Source organism: Rattus norvegicus, chromosome 10, assembly GCF_036323735.1.
Source record: "Rattus norvegicus strain BN/NHsdMcwi chromosome 10, GRCr8, whole genome shotgun sequence".
NCBI lineage: Eukaryota > Metazoa > Chordata > Mammalia > Rodentia > Muridae > Rattus > Rattus norvegicus.
The window spans coordinates 88,943,950-88,959,436 of record NC_086028.1 but is presented as its reverse complement, the minus strand read 5'-3'; the positions used below and the strand labels follow the sequence as shown (position 1 = coordinate 88,959,436).

The 15,487-nt window shown below is 41.5% G+C and overlaps 1 long non-coding RNA gene across 1 annotated transcript; it reads right to left on the bottom strand.

Annotated features, from left to right (window-relative positions):
* Positions 1–413: 413 nt before the first annotated feature.
* LOC134480885 (uncharacterized) lies at positions 414–15,140 on the bottom strand. Its single transcript, XR_010055834.1, has 3 exons — positions 14,966–15,140; positions 10,926–11,110; positions 414–1,029 (listed from the first exon to the last, which is right to left on the bottom strand). It is a non-coding gene; the product is annotated as an uncharacterized LOC134480885 (long non-coding RNA).
* Positions 15,141–15,487: the final 347 nt, after the last annotated feature.

Genomic DNA, 15,487 nt, shown 5'->3' with positions numbered 1-15,487 from the left:
TTTGTGTGTGTGTGTGTGTGTGTGTGTGTGTGTGTGTGTGTGTGTGTGTGTGTGTGTGTAGCTGTAACAGGAGCCACAAGGCACATGTCAAAGTTACAAGGTGACTTTATGGAAACAGTTCTTGCCCACCTTTACATGGGTTACAGGAACTGAATTTATCTTGAGGCTTGCTTCCATACATGCCAAGAGCCTTTACCTGCTAAGTCACCTTGCCGCTGCTGACTTTTATTAATTTTACATGGATTTAAGGTGGGAGTTTGACAAATGCTGTCATCTATAGCCTTATTGTTATTGCGCTGAAAATATCAGTCAGAACTCCAATTCCCAGGGGATGGACAATGCAGCCTTTAACCCAATGTTTCTCAACCTGTGGGTCAAGACCCCTTTAGGATTGACCAGCCTTTTTCCAAGGGTTGCCTAAGACTATCAGAAAACAGATGCTTATATTACACTTTACAACAGTAGCAAAATTACGCTTATGAAATAGCAATGAAAATAATTTTATAGGTGGGGTGTTGGGAACAAGCAAAAGAAACTTATTCTAAGTACTACCATTTCGTTTTCACACTTCATTCATTCATCAGTAGAAACTATATTCAAGGTCCCAGGCCCTAGGACATCTTGTTTCAATAGGACTAAGCACATCCTCTCCCACTGAGGCCCAACCAAGCAGTCCAGGTAGGGAAATGGGATCCAGTGGCAGGCCACAGAGTCAGAGACAGCCCCCACTCCAATTCTTAGGGGACCCACATGAAGATCAAACTGCACATCTGCTAAATATGTAGGGGACCTAGGTCCAACCCCTGCATGCTCTTTGGTTGGTGGTTCATTCTCTGTAAGCTCCCATGGGCCTATGTTAGACTCTAGATCTTCATGAGATGATCCTTGACCCCTCCAGCTGTCTCACTTCTATCCCCAGCTCTTCCACAAGACTCCCGAGCTCCATCTGATGTTTGGCTGTGGGTCTCCATCTGTTTCCATCTGCTGCTGGGTGAAGCTTCTCAGGAGACAGTCATGCTAGGCTCCTGTCTACAAGCATAGCAGAGCATCATCAATAGTGTCAGGGGTTGACTTTCTCCCATGGGATGGGTCTCAAGTTAGGCAAGTCATTGGTTGGCCGTTCCCTCAACCATCTTTACACCTGCCTTCTTGCTGATGACCTTGCTGCCTGTTCTTGTCTGTATTGGTGCCTCATGGTTTAACCCTTTACTGACTCTGAGAACTCTACTCAGTAATTCCAAGTATGCTACATCTTCTTTTACTGTTGAGACCCTATTCTGTCCTAGACCATCCTAGGGCAGATGCAACTACCTTTAAAATATTCTTTAATTTTTGGACTATGCTCTGCCTGTTTCTAGCCTATGACTAGATCTCATAGCCATTTAGATAATGTAGGTGGTATTGGAAAGATTGGAAAACATTAAAAATGTAACGTTTCCAGTACTCTTTGGATAGCAGAACCATTTCATAAACTAGGTTTTAAGAATTTCACGTTAATCTTATTAAGGGCACTGAAATTGAGATGTAGTTGAGAGGAGAGAGTGGCCATACAAAGTTGATTCATTTGCTTAGCATTGAGCCTTCTCAATTTGTTATTCAATTGGATAATCTATTTTCTTTATACACATAGTTTCGACCCTTTTTCCATGTTCGGAAATACAGAAAATATCTTAAAGTAAAATCAAAAGACATCTTAAGCATCTTAATAAAGAAAAGTATGCATTTCATCCCTATCACAGCCCCAACAGCCGGAAGGAAAATGATTAGCAGCTGGAACTGTGGTAAGGGCCTGAGTCAGATGGCTCAGCAAATAAAGCATCCTACTGCCGAGCCTGACAGCAAGGGTTTGGTTCCCCAGAACTACATGATGAAAGGCAAATTGTTCTTTGCCTTCCAAAGTGCCTGCAAAGTGAGTGGTCTTACTCAGGAGCACACACATACATACTTACATATAAATAAATGCAACTTAAAGAACAAGGATTTAGGGCTGGACAGATGGCTTAGTGGTCAAGAGCACTGACTGTTCTTCCAAAGGTCCTAAGTTCAAATCCCAGCAACCACATAGTGGCTCACAACCATCTGTAACGGGATCTGATGCCCACTTCTGGTGTGTCTGAAGACAGCTACAGTGCACTTATGTATAATAAATAAATATTTTTTTAATTAACTTGAGTATTTCTTATATACATTTCGAGTGTTATTCCCTTTCCCGGTTTCCGGGCAAACATCCCCCTCCCCCCTCCCCTTCCTTATGGGTGTTCCCCTCCCAAACCTCCCCCCATTGCCGCCCTCCCCCCCACAGTCTAGTTCACTGGGGGTTCAGTCTTAGCAGGACCCAGGGCTTCCCCTTCCACTGGTGCTCTTACTAGGATATTCATTGCTACCTATGAGGTCAGAGTCCAGGGTCAGTCCATGTATATAGTCTTTAGGTAGTGGCTTAGTCCCTGGAAGCTCTGGTTGCTTGGCATTGTTGTTCATAAGGGGTCTCGAGCCCCTTCAAGCTCTTCCAGTCCTTTCTCTGATTCCTTCAACGGGGGTCCTATTCTCAGTTAGTGGTTTGCTGCTGGCATTCGCCTCTGTATTTGCTGTATTCTGGCTGTGTCTCTCAGGAGCGATCTACATCCGGCTCCTGTCAGTCTGCACTTCTTTGCTTCATCCATCTTGTCTAATCTTTTTTAAAGTATTTAATTTTTATTTATCTTTTATTATTAGATATTCTTTATTTACATTTCAAGTGTTATTACCTTTCCCAGTTTCCTATCCATAAGCCCCCTATCCCATTCCACCACGCCCTTCTTCTATGAGGGTGTTCCTCCTCCCCAACCACCCCTACTTCCCACCTCCCCGCTCTGACATTCCCCTTCACTGGGGGGGATCCAGCGTTTACAGAACCAAGGGTTTCTCCTCCCATTGGTGCCCAACAAGGCCATCTTCTGCTGCATATTCAGCTGGAGACATGGGTCTGTCCCTGTGTACTCTTTGGGTAGTGGTTTAGTCCCTGGGAGCTCTGGTTGGTTGGTATTGTTGTTCTTATGAGGTTGCAAGTCCCTTCAGCTCTTTCGATCCTTTCTCTTAACTCCTCCAATGGAGACCCCATTCTCAGTTCAATGGTTTGCTGCTAGCATTTGCCTCTGTATTTGTCATGCTCTGGCTGAACCTCTCAGAAGACAGCTATATCAGGCTCTGTCAGCATGCACTTCTTGGCTTCACCCATATTGTCTAGTGTTGGTGGCTGAATATAGATATGGGCTGGATCCCCAGGTGGGGCAGGCTCTGAATGGCCATTCCTCCAGTCTCTGCTCCAAACTTTGTCTTTGTATTTCTTGCTATGAATATTTTTGATCCCCCTTTTAAGAAGGACTGAAGCATCTGCACTTTGGTTGTCCTTCTTCTTGAGCTTCATATGGTCTGTGGATTGTATCTTGGGTAATTCGAGCTTTGGGGCTAATAATTCACTTATCAGTGAGTGCATACCATGTGTGTTCTTGTGTGATTGGGTTACCTCACTCAGGATAATATTTTCTAGTTCCATCCATTTGCCTATGAACTTCATGAAGTCATCGTTTTTGATAGCTGAGTTTGGGTAGATGAACCATATTTTCTCTATCCATTCCTCTGTTGAAAGGCATCTGGGTTCTTTCTTGCTTCTGGCTATTAAAAATAAGGCTGCTATGAATCTAGAGGAGTCTGTGTCTTTGTTATATGTTGGAGCATCTTTCAGGTATATGCCCAGGAGTGTTAATATCTGGGTCCTCAGGTAGTACTATATCTAATTTTCTGAGGAACCTCCAGACTGATTTCCAGAGTGGTTGTGCCAGCTTGCAATCTCACCAACAATGGAGGAGTGTTCCTATTTCTCTACATCCTCGCCAGCATCTGTTGTCCCCTATGTTTTTGACCTTAGCCATTCTGACTGGTGTGAGGGGGAATCTCAGGGTTGTTTTGATTTACATTTCCCTGATGACTAAGGATGTTGAACATTTCTTTAGGTACTTCTCAGCAATTTGATATTCCTCAGCTGAGAATTATTTGTTTAGCTCAGTACCCCATTTTTAATAGAGTTATTCAACTCTCTGGAGTCTAACTCCTTGAGTTCTTAGTTATCTATTAGATATTAGCCCTCTATCAGATGTAGGATTGATCTTTTCCCAATCTGTTGGTTGCTGTTTTGTCCTAATGACAGTGTCCTTTGCCTTACAGAAGCTTTGCAGTTTTATGAGGTCCCATTGGTCGATTCTTGATCTTAGAGCAAAAGCCACTGGTGTTCTGTTCAGGGAATTTTCCCCAGTTCCCATGTGTTTAAGGTTCTTCCCCACTTCTATTAGTTTGAGTGTATCTGGTTTTATGTGGAGGTTCTTGATCAACTTGGACTTAAGCTTTGTACAGGGCGATAAGAACAGATCAATTTGCATTCTTCTACATGCTGACCTCCAGTTGAGCCAGCACCATTTGTTGAAAATGGTATTTTCCCCCCTGGATGGTTTTAGCTCCTTTGTCAAAGGTCAAGTGACTATAAGTGTGTGGGTTCATTTCTGGGTCTTCAATTCTATTCCATTGACCTACGTGCCTGTCTCTGTACCAATACCATACAGTTTTTATCACTATTGCTCTGTAATACAGCTTGAGGTCAGGAATGGTGATTTGCCCCAGAAGTTCTTTTATTGTTGAGGATAGTTTTTGCTCTCCTGGGTTTTTTGTTATTCTAGATCAATTTGCAAATTGCTCTTTCTAACTCTATGAAGAATTGAGTTGAAATTTTGGTGGGGGATTGCATTGAATCTGTAGATTGCTTTTGGCAAAATGGCCATTTTTACTATACTAATCCTGCCAATCCATGAGCATAGGAGATCTTTCCATCTTCTGAGGTCTTCTTCAATTTCTTTCTTCAGAGACTTGAAGTTCTTGTCATACAGTTCTTTCACTTGCTTGGTTAGAGTCACACCGAGGTATTTTATGTTATTTGTGACTATTGTGAAGGGTGTCATTTTCCTAATTTCTTTCTCAGCCTGTTTATCTTTTGAGGAGAGGAAGGCTACTTGATTTGTTTGAGTTAATTTTATACCCAGCCACTTTGCTGAAGTTGTTTATCAGGCTTAACAGTTCTCTGGTGGAACTTTTGGGCTCACTTAAGTATTCTATCACATCATCTGCAAATAGTGATATTTTGACTCCTTCCTTTCCAATTTGTATCCCTTTGACCTTTTGTTGTCTGATTACTCTGTCTAGGACTTCAAATACCATATTGAATAAGTAGGGAGAGAATGGGCTGTCCTGTCTAGCCCCTGATTTTAGTGGAATTGCTTCAAGTTTCTCTCCATTTAGTTTGATGTTGGCTACTGGTTTGCTGTCTACTGCTTTTACTCTGTTTAGGTATGGGCCTTCAATTCCTGATCTTTCCAAGGCTTTTAACATGAAGGGCTGTTGAATTTTGTCAAATGCTTTCTCAGCAATGATGAAATGATCATGTGGGGTTTTTTTTGTTTGTTTACATAGTGGATTATGTTGATGTATTTTTGTATATAGTACCATCCCTACATCCCTAGGGTGAAGCCTACTTGATCATGATGGATGATCGTTTTGATGTGTTCTTGTATTTGGTTTGCGAGAATTTTATTGAGTATTTTTGCGTTGATATTCATAAGGGAAATTGGTCTGAAGTTCTCTTTCTTTGTTGTGTGGTTTAGGTATAAGCGTAATCATGACTTCATAGAAGGAATTGGTAGTGCTCCTTCTGTTTCTATTTTGTGGACTAGTTTGGACAATATTGGTATTAGGTCTTCTATGAAAGTCTGGTAGAATTCTGCACTAAACCCATCTGGTTCTGGGCTTTTCTTTGTTGGGAAACTTTTAATAACTGCTTCTATTTCTGTAGGAGTTATCGAACTGTTTAGATGGTTTATCTGATCCTGATTTAACTTTAGTACCTGGTATCTGTCTAGAAAGTTGTCCATTTTATCCAGATTTTCCAGTTTTGTTGAATATAGGCTTTTGTAGTAGGATCTTTTTTGTAGTATGATATTTATAATTTCTTCAGATTCTGTTGTTATGTCTCCCTTTTCATTTCTGCTTTTGTTAATTTGGACACACTCTCTGTGTCCTCTGCTTAGTCTGGCTAAGGGTTTATCTATCTTGTTGATTTTCTCAAAGAACCAGCTCCTGGTTTTGTGGATTCTTTGTATAGTTCTTTTTGTTTCTACTTGGTTGATTTCAGCCATGAGTTTGATTATTTCCTACCATCTACTCTTGGGTGTATTTGCTTCTTTTTGTTCTAGAGATTTTAGATGTGCTGTCAAGCTGCTAATGTTTCTCTCCAGTTTCTTTTTGGAGGCACTCAGAGCTATGAGGTTTCCTATTAGCCCTGCTTTCATCCTGTCCCAGAAGTTTGGATAAGTTGTACCTTCATTTTCTTTAAATTCTAAAAAGTCTTTAATTTCTTTCTGTATTTCTTCCTCTACTAAGTTATCATTGAGTAGAGCACTGTTCAACTTCCATGTGTATGTGGGATTTCTGTTGTTTTTGTTTTATTGAAGACCAGCCTTAGTCCATGGTGATCTGATAGGATTCATGGGATTATTTCAATCTTCTTGTATCTTTTGAGACCTGTTTTGTGACTGAGTATATGGCAGTTTTGGAGAAGGTACCATGAGGTACATTCTTTTGTTTTAGGATGAAATGTTCTATAACTATCTGTTAAATCCATTTGGTTCATAACTTCTTTAGTTTCTCTATGTCTCTGTTTAGTGTCTGTTTCCATGATCTATCTATTGTTGAGAGTGGTGGGGTGTTGAAGTCTCCCACTATAATTGTGTGAGGTGTAAAGTGTGCTTTGAGCTTTAGTAAGGTTTCTTTTATGAATGTACATGCCCTTGCATTTGGAGCATAGATATTCAGAATTGAGAGTTCATCTTGGTGGATTTTTTTCCTTTGAATATGAGGTGTCCTTCTCTATCTTTTTGGATAACTTTTGGTTGAAAGTCAATCTTATTCTATATTAGAATGACTATTCCAGCTTGTTTCTTGAGACCAGTTGCTTGGAAATTTGCTTTTCAGCCTTTTACTCTGAGGTATTGTCTGTCTTTGTCACTGAGGTGTGTTTCCTATATGCAGCAAAATGCTGGGTCCTCTTTATGTATCCAGCCTGTTAGTCTATGTCTTTTTATTGGGGGTATTGAGTCCATTAATAAGAGGTATTAAAAAATAGTGATTGTTGTTTCCTAATATTTTTGTCGTTAGAGGTGTAATTATGTTTGTGTGGCTCTCTTCTTTTGGGTTTGTTGCAAGGAGATTACTTTCTTGCTTTTTCTAGGGTGTAGTTTTTCTCCTTATGTTGGAGAAAAACTCCACCTCTCTTCTCCATCTATTATCCTTTTAATGGCTGGATTTGTAGAAAGATATTGTGTAAATTAGGTTTTGTCATGGAATATCTTGGTTTCTCCATCTATGTTAATTGAGAGTTTTGCTGGATATTGTAGCCCTGCCTGGCATTTGTGTTCTCTTAGGGTCTGTATGACATCTGCCCAGGATCTTCTGGCTTTCAAAGTGTTTGGTGAGAAGTCTGGTGTAATTCTGATAGCTCTGCCTTTATATGTTATGTGACCTTTTTCCCTAACTGCTTTTAATATTCTTTGTTTTGTGCATTTGGTGTTTTGACTATTATGTGATGGGAGGAATTTCTTTTCTGTTCCAATATATTTGAAGTTCTGTAGACTTCTTGTATGATTATAGGCACCTATTTCTTTAGGTTAGGGAGTTTTCTTCTACAATTTTGTTGAAGATATTTACTGGCCCTTTAAGTTGGGAGTCTTCGCTGTCTTCTGTACCTATTATCCTTAGGTTTGATCATCTCATTGTGTCCTGGATTTCATGGATTTTTAGGTTAGGAGCTTTTTGTGTTTTACATTTTCTTTGATGGTTGTGTCAATGTTTTCTGTGGCATCTTCTGCCCCTGAGATTTTCTCTTCTATCTCTTGTATTCTGTTGGTGATGCTCGCATCTATGACTCCTGATCTCTTCCTTAGGTTTCTATCTCCAGGGTTGTCTCACTTTATGATTCCTTTATTGTCTCCATTTCCATTTTTAAATCCTGGATGGTTTTATTCAATTCCTTCACCTATTTGGTTGTGTTATCCTGTAATTCTTTAAGGGATTTTTGTGTTTCCTGTTTAAGGGCTTCTACTTGTTTGCCTGTGTTGTCCTGTATTTCTTTAAGGGAGTTATTTATGTCCTTCTTAAAGTCTTTTATCATCCTCATGAGATGTGATTTTAAATCCAAATCTTGCTTTTTCCGTGTGTTTGGATATCCAGTATTTGCTTTGGTGGGAGAACTGGGCTCTGATGATGCCAAGTAGTCTTTGTTTCCATTGCTTAGGTTCCTGCACTTGCCTCTTGCCATCAGCTTGTCTCTGGTGTTAGTTTGACTTGCTGTCTCTGACAGTGACTTGACCCACCTGTAAGCCTGTGTGTCAGCACTCCTGTAGACCAGTTTTCTTTCAGCCAGATCTGGGTACAGAGAGCTGTGGGACTGGTTCAGCTGCAAGTGCAGGCAGAAACCTGAAAGGTCCTGTCCCAGACTGCTCCTGGGTTTGTGTGTCTGAGACCTCTAGGACGGTCACTCGCAGCAAAAGAGTTGGTCTTACCTCTACTCTCAGGTGTGTCAGCACTCCTGGCAGCTGGCTTTCAGCTCTGGGTGCAGGCAGAAACCTGAAGGGTCCTGCCCCTGACTGCTCCTAGATTTCTGTACCCAGAGGGCACTTGGCAGGTTCCTCTTGGGCCAGGAATGTGAGCAGAAGTGGAGGTCTCCCCCAAGCTCTCAGGAGTGTCTGCACTTCTGAGGGTCCAACTCTCTCCTTGTGGGATTTCAATTTATATATATATATTTTTTTTAAGGAAACAAGTGACAGTGATCCTGGTGGTGGCCTGGCAGCACAGTATATTTAGAATGAGTCATGTGGGGATAGTGGCTCAGTGGGTAAGAGAGCTGATGGTGCAGAGGACTGGAGTCTGTCCCCTAACCTGCTCTCATTTAGTGGCTCACAACCTCCTGTACCTTCAGCTCTAGAGTATCTTCTGCCCTCTTATGGTCTCCACAAGCACAGACAGAGACAGACGACTGACTGGACAGTCCCCAATATTCCTTATAAAGTTGGAACATCTGTCTTCAGCTTCTGGCCCAGAACATCTGACAGATCTTAAGTGAAGCAAGAATTATGAAGGATAGCTTACCCTGTCTTGGCAGAGCTATTCTGGGTCCATTTGTCCTTTTTTGAAAGCATTCTGTCTGCAGATGATATTGGGGCATTTCTTGCCCTGTGGCTAGTTTGCTACAGTTGAAGCAACTCCATGAGGAAGTATTGATGCTCAACTCTTGTTGAAGTGGAATGAAAGTGCTTTCAGGAGCAGATGTCCCTTGTAGTCAAAATCTATTAATAAGGGGCTGGGGATTTAGCTCAGTGGTAGAGCGCTTACCTAGGAAGCACAAGGCCCTGGGTTCGGTCCCCAGCTCCGAAAAAAAGAACCAAAAAAAAATCTATTAATAATGAATGATTTTAAATGCCATATTATTTGGATCTCTGACACTTTTGAAGACTATATATAGCATGACTGAATTGTTAAACATTGATTACTTTTAGCTATTCACTATTTGAATAACCTCAAAAACATTTTATTGTAATTAAATTAGAATCTAACAAGACCATGAGTTTGACTCTCTGAGCAATAACTTTCATTACTTAATCATCCTAAACAGTTTGTAATAGCAGCCGTTAAAAGGACTGAGTCTAAACTTTGCATTTTTAAATGAGTTGCATAGGCAAAATGCCTATCTAAGAGCAAAAAAATTAATTTTAAATTTTGTATCAATACACAAAGATTTGTACCAATGAAAATCATAAACCTGTATCGATATCTAAAATTTTGTACCACCGTAAGAAAAGATAATTTAAATTCTGCATCAAAATATAAATATTTCTACCAATGTAAGATTTTGGCTATAAAATGCTTTGTTTAAGAGTAATTTAATCTATTCCCATTTATCTAATTTTTATAATATTACTGTTTTCCTTTCAACCCCCATTCCTTTACCTAAGAAAGAAGGATAGAGGAGAAGAAAGGAAAAAATAGAAATCCTTGAGTTTCCTCCCTGTCCAAAATTACAATCATTTCCAAATTTTCCCTTAAATTACAACATATTTTATAAAATAATTTATAAAATAACAAAAACCAGACACCCCAACTTAAGGGATTGCGATGATGATTTTCTATGAGTGCTTCCTGCTGAATTTGGGTGAAGAATTATTTTTTTAGGGAGTGACAAGAAAACTAGAAAAACTAGTCAGACTTAGGAAAGCTAGGTATGCGTTTCTCGTCCAGTCTCTGTGCACTGAGAGAGTTCAGAGCTTAACTGAAGCCCTGACTGGAACCATTTAAAAGGCCGCATGAACCAAGGTCATCAGGGATTAGCAGCCATTCCTGAAGCTGTTCTGGAAGCAAATCTCTGGAAACAGCATCAGGTAAGGCAGTGTCAGGCAGAGAGCTGGAACAGAAGCAGATCATCTCAGCGTCTCCGAGGGCTAATCTTGTCAGAGCTTCACTCTTGGTGACTCACTCTGTCATGTATGAATCTTACAACCAGAAGTTAGTTCTACGAAGATACTTATATGGATCATGCCAGGTACATAGGTCAGTAAAGATGAATTTTTGTTCCTTGCTTGAGCAGGTGAAAGACAACTGTCGTTTTTATGAGTTAGTTTGATCAATAACCCATTGTAATCTTCATTCATGCCATATGAAGGAGGGCATGATGAATTTTGAGGATCCTGTAACAAGATTTTTTGGCTATGTACAGCTGAAGTTTTGGCTAGAGACATTTCCATGTCTCAGCTGTCTCAGGGCTGTTCCCAGGTAGAGGGATCAGCAATTCACGTCACCTGTCCTGTTTGGTCTTCTTGATTTTTCTTTTCCTTCCTGTCTGCAGCCAAGATTCAGGCGGTCTTCCTCTCTCATGTCTGATCCATGTCCCTGTGAAAGGGGGCCAAAGCCTTTCCTCCTCTCCTGTTAACAGGGATGCAGAGCCTCTCTCTCCCTCCGCAGACAGCACACTCTGTCTGGCGACCTGAAATAATAAGAACCTAGGCTGACCGACTTCGGCAGCCTCTCTTTCCTTCCTGCTCGACTTCACCCTCTCTCACAGAGGATCAGTGACACCATCGATACCACCAAACTCAGAACCACCTGCACTTTGATAATTAAAATGACTCAAAACATTTAAAACAGCTATTATTTGCTGACATAAGGTTTCTCTCTATCTCCATGCCCTCATTTCCTACACACTGAGATCAAAGGCCTGTATTTATTTATTCATCCATGCATACTGAAAAACACTTAAAACAAGTACCATTATTTCTCGCTTCTAGCCCCTACCCCCCTCACCCACCCACCTATTCCCACCTCTTTCAATAGCAGCTTTTAAAAAGGACTGGAACTTAACATTGCATTTTCAAAAGTTACATGGCAGGAGACAGGCAGGGGGTGCTGGAGAGATGGCTCAGTAGTTAAGACCATTGACTGCACTTCAGAGGTCCTGAACTCAGTTCCCAGCACCCACCTGGTGAATCACAACCATCTGTAATGGGATCTGGCACCCTCTCCTGTGCAGGCATATATTCAGGCAGAACACTTTGTACATAATAAAAAATCTTTTAAAAAAGATTACATAGATAGAATACCTTAGAACAGTTGGTACATAGTATGTTATAACCAAATATAACCTTATCTTATATACTAAGATCTATACCAATATAAAATTTTTGGCTATAGTTGAAGATTAGATTCAGTAATCCACTCTTTATTTCTATTATTCCTGTATTGCTCCTATATCCCTCTCCTCTTTTTTCTTTTTAAACCCTTTCCCCAACACTAGATAGGAGAGAAAGAAGGATAGAGGAAAGAAAAAGAGAGAGATATTCCCACGTCTAAACCTCCTGTATTGGGAATGGAGGTGTCTCTCTCTTAAAACTGCTTCCTACTGGGGTTGGGGATTTAGCTCAGTGGTAGAGCACTTGCCTAGGAAGCGCAAGGCCCTGGGTTCGGTCCCCAGCTCCGAAAAAAAGAACCAAAAAAAAAAAAACTGCTTCCTGCTGATTTGGGGCCTCATTTTTCTTTGGGGCAGCCCCTAAATATTGATATGTTGATCCATCTCAAGATGGACAGCGCTTGCTGTCCAGTCTCTGCACACAGAGAGAGTTGATGGCTTAACTGAAACCCTGCCCAGGACAGTCTGTGGTGCTGGATGGTCTTGTCAGCCATTCCCAAATGGTCCGGATTTTTGTTTTTTGGGTTTGTTTGTTTGTTTGTTTGTTTCCTTGAGGAAACAGCACTGAGGCAGTCTGAGGTAGGATCACCTAGACTATTTTGTTTGTTTTCTTGGTGTCTGGTCCCTTTTCTCTGTGAACATTTAACCTTTTGTTGTGTTATTCATTTCTGCCTTAACTTAAGTATGGAATATGCATAATTTAGTTAAAGCTAACTGCTCTCTGAGCAGGTAAGGCATCTTCCTTCTTCATAAGTTAGTTTGGATCGTATAACCAAACTGTAATATAAATTCCTATGTATACCACTTGAAAGGATGGCATGGTCTTGAGGATTCTGTAGCCAACAAGATTTATTGGTTATTCATGGCTAAAGTTCTGGCTGGAGACATTTTCATGCCTCAGCGCAACTCAGAGCTGTTCCCAAGTAGAGGGGTCAGCATATTCTTTTACCTCTTTCGTTCTTTTTCTTGATTTTTTTTCCCTTCCTGTCTGCAGCCAAGATCTTCAGGATGTCCCCTGTCAAATCTTATTTTTACTAATTTTGTAAGTGTGATATTTTTAATATGCTTGGCCCATGGGAAGTGGCACTATTAGGAAGTGGCATATATATATATATATATATATATATATATATATATATATATATATATATGCTTAACTCTGACCAATGTGATCCAGCGTCTTCTCTTAGTGGCCTTCAGAACAAGATGTAGAATTCTCAGCACCTTCTCCAGCACCATGTTCCCTGCCATGATGCCAATGGACTGAATCTCTGAGCCTGTGAGCCAACCCCAATTAAATGTTGTTCTTTATAAGACTTGCTTTGGTCATGGTGTGTGTTCACAGCAGTAAAGCCCTAACTAAGACAGTAAGAATCCAAAGTTTTTCTTTTATTGAAAGCATATTCTCTTCCCCCACACGACAATGTCCTGCCTTCCATTCTGAGGTTATCATGGATTTATGTTGATAATGTCCTGCCTTCCCTTCTGAGGTTATCATGGATTTATGTTGATAATGTCCTGCCTTCCCTTCTGAGGTTATCATGGATTTATATTGATCTGATTCTGCAGCGTTTTTCTAAGCCAGTGCTTTTCTCACCAGCGGCGCTGCTTCATTGACATTTAAAAAAGTTTAAAGTCAATGAAGCATTAAATCTTTGGGAGATTCCATATTCCCCTTTTTTGCTTTGAGCATTTCCTTTAAAGTCCTATACAGAGCTACAACTGCTTGACCTGTAAGATTGTAAGATAATATCTATAACAAGCTCTATGCCATAATGTCTAAAACCTTGTTGTAGTCTAATAGATACATATGTTGAAGCATCGTCAACTTCAGTCTGCAAAGGCATCTCCAGGAAAGCCACCATCTCCAATAAATGTGTAGTCTCAGAATCAGCCTTTTCAGAACTTAAGGCAGAAGCCCCTTGAAATCCTGAATCTGTATCAACCCTATGATGTATCAACACATGTACATATTTAAATTTTTTAAACTATAAAATGAAACATATAAGCTATCATATGACATTGCTCTAAGGTAGCATCATCAAGCAGAATCTGGATTCATAACCCAGAATATACATCTCTGTGGGCTGCCATTCTAAGTCCCCGAGGCCTTATGGGCTTTCCTCATCTGGCTATCGCTGTCCCTACATGTTCCAGGCTGAATCCTTCTGGAGGTTCCTGACTCTGATTTAAAGAATCCTAACCTCTGCTCTGTGGCCTCCAACCTAGCAATGCACTGTTCAGTCCTCTCCTCATCCAAGTGTTTTATCCTGATCTTTCTGGAAAACGATAATCACTGCTGAACATACAATTATTTGCATGCCGATAATCAGAACAAGATGAGAGCAGGTGCGCATGCCCAGTCATTGTGCTTCCCTCCGTTTTTAACACGGAAAATCCTCTCGTTGTAACTTCTGACTCTCCATGCAGCACCCGCAGCCTTGGCCGTGCTCTCACACTAGGCCTCTGCCGTCTCCCGCTCCTTGGTTGGAAACCGTTCTCCACCCGGGACTTTTTTCCTCAGGCTCGAAGGCTGGATTTTTAGCTAACTTTGAATTACCTGCCTAACGTGAAGGCGTGCATAACCACAGGCTTTTCCGCTCAGCCTCTTTGCTCCCCGAAATAACACCTGTGAGACTTACATTTTTAAAAAATGGCGGGGCTGGGGATTTAGCTCAGTGGTAGAGCGCTTACCTAGGAAGCGCAAGGCCCTGGGTTCGGTCCCCAGCTCCGAAAAAAAGAACCAAAAAAAAAAAAAAAATGGCTAGGACATAAGCTCCGGCTTATTCCTGGTAGCTCGTGACTCAGTTATCCCATTTATTCTGTTCTAAGTCCTGCCACGTGGTTAGGTCTTTGACACCAGCCATTCCAGCATGTTGTCCCCAAACACCTTGTGGTGGTTGGTGTTAGTTGTCAGTTTGACGAAATCTAAATTCACCTGGAGATAGGCCTGTAGGGAACTGTCTTGATTGTCCATCACACTCTCCTTCCTGAGTTTGGATGCAGCGTGACTAGCTGCTTCAAGCTTCTGTACTTTAACTGCCCCACCATGATGAACTGTATCCCTTTGGAACTATGTGCCAAAAGAAACCCTACCCCAACCCCTGCCCTTTTTTTTGGGGGGGGGGTATAGGAAATCTTGTATCTTACGCTCACCTTCAACTCATTATGTCGCTGAAGATGACCTTGAACTCCTGATCCTCCTGTCCACACTTCTCCAATGCAGGAGTTAGGGTCATGTGCTACCACTTACACTTTATGTGATGCTCTGTAGCTAACCTAGGGCGCTCTCTCTCTCTCTCTCTCTCTCTCTCTCTCTCTCTCTCTCCTTTCCTCTCCTCTCCTCTCCTCTCCTCTCCTCCCCTCCCCTCCCCTCTCTCCCCTCCCCTCCCCTCCCCTCTCTCCCCTCCCCTCCTCCCCTCCCCTCCCCTCCCCTCTCTCCCCTCCCCTCCTCTCCCCTCCTCCCCTCCCCTCCCCTCCCCTCCTCTCCCCTCTCCTCTCCTCTCCCTCTCTACCGGGCAAGCATTCTGCCAGTTAAACCACATCCCTGGTCTCCCTTTTCTCCCTTAGGTTTCTTTTGTCAGGGTGTTTTATCACAGCCACAGAAAATGGCACCAAGGAATGAGAACACTGTTGTGATAAACCAGACCGTGCGGGTCATGAGCTGCTGGAACTGTT